General features: G+C 42.7%; 1 long non-coding RNA gene across 1 annotated transcript; it reads right to left on the bottom strand.

Annotated features, from left to right (window-relative positions):
* Window positions 1-3,229: 3,229 nt before the first annotated feature.
* Window positions 3,230-5,305, bottom strand: LOC135100286 (uncharacterized). The gene is made up of 3 exons (XR_010268575.1): window positions 4,996-5,305; window positions 3,903-4,007; window positions 3,230-3,717 (listed from the first exon to the last, which is right to left on the bottom strand). It is a non-coding gene; the product is annotated as an uncharacterized LOC135100286 (long non-coding RNA).
* Window positions 5,306-7,424: the final 2,119 nt, after the last annotated feature.

Below are 7,424 nucleotides of genomic sequence, written 5' to 3'. Positions count from 1 at the left end.
AAAACCTGATAAAAATTTCGTCCATCAAACTTAACCTCTATACACAACTTTTAATTTACTTTTCACTTAATTTAGTGGAATGTACGTATGGATGGGTTCCTCCTCACAAAGAGCGGTGTGGAGGGAAAGACCTCTTAAATTATACATACTCTGTACGATAGATTAAACCCTTGGGTGGTTTTGTTCATAAGGTTAAAACAAATTTACTAATCGTTATGAATGCAGGTAAAGACCAAATCTGTGCATGCAATTCTTGGATTAGACATCAGAAAAGATTAAAATAAAATTAAATACATTTTACTTGTCTAATGTGTTTAGTGTAATAGTTATATGTTTGATTATATTAATGATTTGCTTGATTATTATATTAGTTTGAATTATGCTGTGTGCTTTGTTGTGCTAAATATCTATCTATCTATCTATCTATCTATCTGTGTGTGTGTATGTGTGTGTGTGTGTGTGTGTGTGTGTGTGTGTGTGTGTTTGTGTTACATTTCTGATGAAAATCTTGTTTTTTTTATTTATTTATTTATTTATTATTTATTTTTATATGGAAGATACATTATTTTCAGTGAGTGCCAAGGTGGCACCATCCTCCACCATCCCACCTGTTGCCTCCACCACACCTGGGAACATCACCTGGAACACCAACTCTCAAGGTACCACCACCAATACCACCACCACCACCATCACCACCACCAATACCACCACCATCACCATCACTACCACCACCATGTTTTGTTGTTCTTTATATGGACCATAATCTGATTTATATTCTTTTTTATTATTTAGTTTATGTTTTTTGTGGTCAATAAAATGTGTCTATTTATCTGTAGCTGTGTGTGTGTGTGTGTGTGTGTGTGACCCTTTGTAGGAACAGTGGCTTGCTATATGAACAGATTAATAATGTTTTCCATTTCCTCCACAACAGATAAACAGCCCCCAGCCCAGCCCAGCCCAGCCACCCCTCCCTCCCCCCCCAGTGCCCACAAGTACAAGACCACCTAGTTCTACAGTATGTGGCAGCTGCCAGGAGCGGCCAGGAACAGGAGAACCTTGTAGGTTGCCAGCTGAGGACTTCTGGGTCAAACTGGATCTCTACAGCAGTAGCAACAGCAGCAGCAGCGGCAGCGAGATGCTTTTCTGGGAGAAGAATATCAGACAGACAGACATAGAGAGAAACACACACACACACACACACACACACACACACACACTGCATGTCTGGAAGCACCTTGAAATACCTGATGTTGAGTTTATGGGATGGAGAGAGAGAGAGAGAGAGAGAGAGAGAGAGAGAGAGAGAGAGAGAGAGAGAGAGAGAGTATAATTCTATGGAAGAGGAAGAGGGAAGAGGAGGAGAGAAGAGAGGTGCTAGGGAGAGGAAAATATATATGTGTATGTATGTATGTTTATTGAAAACCTGTATATAGTTTCTCATAGACATTCTTACTCTTTCTCACATGCCCACTCCCTCTCTCACAGATGCGCACCCCGTCCTGCGGCCGCAAGGCACACAGCTCTACAGATACAGTAAATGGTGTCATTTGCCACCTCTTCTGTGGCAGTCACGGGTGTCTTGCCTCCTCCTACCTGGCTTGCATCACCACCACCACCGCCACTGCTGCCATGACCTATGAGGGAGAGAACACCGTAATGTGGCTGCAGCTGGTTAGGTGAGGCAGTATTGTGGTGTTGGTGTGAGGTCTTGCATTGGCTTAAAATCTTGTGTTTGTTTTGTGTTTATTTCTATTGTGGGTTGATTGAGTGGCTTGTTCTCCTTCACACACCATCCCCAGGCCTTCCACAACCTTCCCACTGGTCTCCTTGTCCTATCCTCCTCCACACACCATACCCAGGCCTTCCACAGCCTTCCCATTGGTCTCCTTGTCCTGTCCTCATCCACACACCATCCCCAGGCCTTCCACAGCCTTCCCACTGGTCTCCTTGTCCTGTCCTCCTCCACACACCATCCCCAGGACACACCATCCCCAGGCCTTCCACAGCCTTCCCACTGGTTTCCTTGTCCTGTCCTCCTCCACACACCATCCCCAGGCCTTCCACAGCCTTCCCACTGGTCTCCTTGTCCTGTCCTCCTCCACACACCATCCCCAGGACACACCATCCCCAGGCCTTCCACAGCCTTCCCACTGGTTTCCTTGTCCTGTCCTCCTCCACACACCATCCCCAGGCCTTCCACAGCCTTCCCACTGGCCTCCTTGTCCTGTTCTCCACATACCATCCCCAGGCCTTCCACAGCCTTCCCATTGCTCTCCTTGTCCTGTTCTCCTGTGATGAGTAGGGAAAATAGAGAGAGAGAGAGAGAGAGAGAGAGAGAGAGAGAGAGAGAGAGAGATTTCTAGTCACCATTGTTCTTTTTTCTTTACTTTCATTCACAAACAGCCTCTCTCTCTCTCTCTCTCTCTCTCTCTCTCTCTCTCTCTCTCTCTCTCTCTCTCTCTCTGTACTTATCCTAAGCTTGCATTAATAATATTTCCTCCCACACACAATACAAAAACACAAACTTTGAAGTCACATAATCAATTTTGCCTTAAACAATTTACCCCCACAAAAAAAAAAAAAAAAAAAACTCATAACATTTTTACTTTGAAAATGGCAGCATGATATTTAACATCCCATCTCTCTCCATCCCAGCTTCCTGGATAAAACCTCGGCCTCCTGCCAGAACCCCACACCATCCTCCTGCCTGACACCTCACCTACAACCATCATCTGCTGCCTTGTATATAATAAATACACTTTGAATAATTTCTGTCTTCTGTATCTTGAAATGTGCAAAGAAAATTCTTCAAACAAGTAAAGAAAAAACATTAGTGTAAAAAAAAAAAGAAAAAGAAAAAAAAGAAAAGCAAATGAAGTTGAGTAATGTGGTTGGTATCAATTTCCCCAGTAGTGATGGAAGGAGGGCAAGTTTAAGCTGCTATTTACACATAGGGGTCCCGTCCCTCTCCGAGGCAGGGGAGGGCCAGGGTGTCTACAGAATTCCAACCCTCCCTGACTAAAGGACGTGGTGTCTATGTGCAAATGGCAGCTTAAACTTAGTCATAAGATAACAATTATAAGACAGATTACATTGAAACTTTTATTCTTTTAACATGACAAGCAATTTTTGAAGTATGTACACATCTTTCCATGGAGAAATAAAGGCAGGAAAAGGCTGCTGGATGCTGGAGTTGAGAGGTGTTCCCAGCCTCAGGACAGCAACACCACTAGACCATTTCCCATGCAGTGCTGGGCTGATGTGTGACTCAGGTCCTGCAACGTTCACCAACTGTGTGATGATAAAGGCCACCCATTTCACTTCAGTCACTCCACTTGTACTTGAAGACACAGGGTTGACAGAGCTGAACAGAGCTGGGTCCTCTTCAACTATCCTGGCCCAATGACTTCACTCACTTGAGGACAGTTGACTGTCACCTGGTTCATTCTTCACTACATCTGTGACAATAGAAGACCCATTTCTGCCGAGACCAGCACCAGGGTTCATCATCCACTGCATCTCTCCTTCAGCACGGCTTCAACTCCTGCCAGCCCATTGTGCTCCTGCACTGGTCACCTGCTGGTCCCTCCCGGCTCCCCTGGGTTGAAGGGACTGGTGAACTGGAGCACAAATCTGCTGTCAAGGCAGGAGTGAAGTGGTGGCCTAAGCTTTCTTGCATCAAGGCAGTCAGCAGTCCTTCACTCTCCTGCATCAATCCTGCAAGCAAATAGTTCTTAGAGATACACTCTGGAGAACCTTCAACAGAACTTATACATGATTCGTTATTGTACATAAAGCGTATGTACCTCACATCATTAATACTCAGTAATCATAAGTGAAATGTTCAATAGTTCTCTGTATCAGTATTCAATGCTATATTAAGCACCAAAGCTGATGCTCACTTGTTAGTAGAGTGTGGTTAACCCACTGGTCGCCTGCAGGCGTCACTCACGGCCAAGTCGCGCTCAAAGACGGGCAGGATGATGACCATGGTAAATACTTTAATTCTGTAGTAAAAACTGATTGTCATAGTGCCAAGTTGATTGCATGTATTGTTAATAAATACTGTAATACGTTGAAAGTGTTTATTATCAGTGTATAATGTTATTTTGTAAGAAATTGAGACAGAACTTGTTTGCAGTTCTTACGGTCATGCCTACCTCATCAATAAACATCGAGAGAGAACTGCCTTTCCTCGACCCTACGATGATGGGTGTATCAGTAAAACAGATCACCTGAGAGCTAATGAAGACCTGCCGGTGTGGCTACATGATTAAAACAGTCCGTATAAGTATGGTACTCTATTTCCTGACATCAAAGACCCCATCCATCTCTCTCTATACCACATAGGATGGCTTACACAAAGCAACACACACACACACACACACACACACACACACACACACTTTTATTATTATTGCTAAATCTATTTATCTACATCTATACCATGCCAGCAATCCCATATAGGCTAACTACACACACACACACACACACACACACACACACGTGGCACATGGCATCACTCAGCTGTTTTCAAGGTCACTGAGACTCTTCCCCCCTCTTCCTTCGCTTCGATGATGCCACATAACATTTTACAGGAGTACTTTTAATCACCGCAATAATGTTGTCATGTAATGCTTCTTGGTAAATTACATGTTTTTAAATACCATTTGTCTTATTATCAGATACTGTAGTATTCCAAATCCTGCAAAAAATAACTTTAAACCATTCGTAATTTGACCAAGTGGCACTTCCGAGGCTGCGACAATGCAACCCTCTGTCCATCACCTCATAGCTACATGCATAGCACACCTGTGAGTCCCATACATTTTCAACTCCTCTGACAGATAAACAAAGCCTTAAGATGCATATGTGTATAGAACATTTTCTACCTAGAATTACATGTTCTTTCACCTCTTTCAGTATTTGCAGAAACTCACATTACACCCTGTATAAGCAGGTGAGGCACTTATCTTAATTAAACATCAAGCTCACCTGTTCATCCTTCAACTGATGTCTTGCAGTATGGATTCCCAACTGGGCTTCCTCTTCCTCCCTACACTGGGCAATGTATAAAAACCATCATCTGGCAGGCTGGACCAAAGAGTCTGTGAGATGCAGTGCCCTGGCTGAGTCTCGTCTTCGTTCTGCTGGAGAAGACAATGACAGTAATGCATTATCAGTGAGGTACACGTCACATCAATCTATACAGAAGGTGCAGGAGAGAAATAGTGTTGGGGGATTAATATACTCATCCAGAATTTTCATAACTTCATATTTGTATAGGTACCATTATGTTATAATATTCAATGGCTGCAAATAATTCAGTGATGTTTGAAGAGGAGGTGGACAGAGGAAGGTGGAAATACAGAAGCAGGCAGGGAGTTCCAGAGTTACTAGAGAAAGGGATGAATGACTGGGAACACTGGTTAACTCTTGCATTAGAGAGGTGGACTGAGGGAGGAGGAAATACAGAAGCAGGCAGGGAGTGAAGGAGTTTACCAAAGAAAAGGATGAATGATTGAGAATACTGGTTAACTCTTGCATTAGAAAAGTGGACAGAGGGAGGAGGAAATACAGAAGCAGGCAGGGAGTTCCAGAGTTTCCCAGAGAAAGGGATGAATGATTGAGAATATTGGTCAACTCTTGCATTAGAGAGGTGGACAGAGGAAGGAGGAAATACAGAAGCAGGCAAGGAGTGAAGAAGTTTACCAGAGAAAGGGATGAATGATTGAGAATACTGGTTAACTCTTGCAATAGAAAGGTGGACAGAATAAGGGTGAAAGAAGAAAGTGTTGTGCAGCTGGAAAGTGGTGGGAGTTAGAACAATAATGCTTTGGAGCTGCCAGTCATATAATAAAATCTGATAAATGGAGAAAAATAAGTAAATAAATAAATGGAGAAAAAAAATGAATAAAAAAAAATTTCTAGCCTAATTTCCTGGTTTGTTGACATGCAAGATTTAAATGCCTGAGGCGCCTCTACCTACTTGCACTAAAAGATCACCAAAAATAAACCATTTTCTGTGCGAAAAAAGGATTTCAGAGACATATAGAGGTGATGTTAGGCTCCACAGACCCACAGAAACTGGAAACACCCCAAATTCAGAGAATTTTCACGTCTTGTGCCATCACACAGAAAGTTACACAGAAAGTCAGGCCACAACAGACCTTGCAGTCCTCACAAGATGACCTGACCCAGGACTACTAAGGTGATAGAGAAAGAAAAAGGACAAGAAAGCAGAAGGCCCCTCTTAAGAAAAGCTTTTAAGAAGGTGCTATATTAAACTATGGAAGCTGGAGAAGCAGAGAAATGCAAATGGTAGCAAGAGACCAGACATCAGAGTGGAACCCAGTATTGTGTGGTTCCCCAAGGGTCAGTGTTTACAGCACCAGTAATCTCCGCAGTGTGTACGAATGATATGGTGAAGAACGTGCTCACCTGTGCCAGTCTTTTTGCTGCCGATGTAGAACTTGAAGAGTGAAGGATACTGAAGTCTGAAGAATTGCAGAGATCTAGACAAGGTGTGAGAGTGGAAATGACAGATGGCTAGTGGACTTTAACTGAAGACTGTGAAGAATTGCAAAAATCTAGACAACGTGAGGGAGTGGAGTGACAGATGCAAGTGGAGTGGGAACTCTGGGAAAAGTACAAAAAATGGAGTTTGAAAAAAGAAACAGATGGTGCGGTTATAAGATGGGGAATGAAACAATTAATAAAACAGAGGAAGAGGATCTGTGAGTAACATTCTCAGAGGAATCATCACCAGAAAAACATATTAATAAGATAACAGGTTAGACTCTCAACCTACTAAGAAACAAAACCATGTCTTTGCTTATCTAAATGAAGAAATTAAGAAGATAATCACCACAATATACCCAAGATTAAAACATGCACAGATAATTTGCTCTAATTTGATCACCACATGAAAAAAAAAAAAAAACATGAGAGAGATGGAAGGCGTACAGAGCAGCTACTAATATGATGCCACATTTGCAAGACCAACCATATGAAAGACTAACCAAGATGCAAACTGATAATAAAAAAAATAAATCAGTTTGGGTGGAGAACATGACAGTCCATTTGTCTTTCTGTCAGTGGCAGTAGGTGGTGGGAGATGAGAGAGAGGCAACATGACTCCCTTTTACTGATTACTGAGTGGGATGGAAAAGCTGGACAGGGAAGGCCTATTTGTAAGGAATGAAAGAGAAAGAAGGGGACATGGAAGAGGACTTAGAGCAACCTCCTGCAGAAGGGGCATGAAGCACTGAGGCATGGAATGGACTGACTGGAAGGGGAAGTGGTGTCTGCTACAAATATTTATGACTTTAATGATATGTTGGATTAAAAGTTATGGAGGACGGGCGGTACAAGCTTACCTCCTCTCTCATGTCACAGGTAAATACATGTTATTCATACTCTTA

The sequence above is a fragment of the Scylla paramamosain genome, chromosome 5 (assembly GCF_035594125.1).
Source record: "Scylla paramamosain isolate STU-SP2022 chromosome 5, ASM3559412v1, whole genome shotgun sequence".
In the NCBI taxonomy this organism is placed as follows: domain Eukaryota; kingdom Metazoa; phylum Arthropoda; class Malacostraca; order Decapoda; family Portunidae; genus Scylla; species Scylla paramamosain.
Note: the sequence above shows the minus strand (reverse complement) of the source record. Positions and strands in the feature narration are given on the sequence as shown.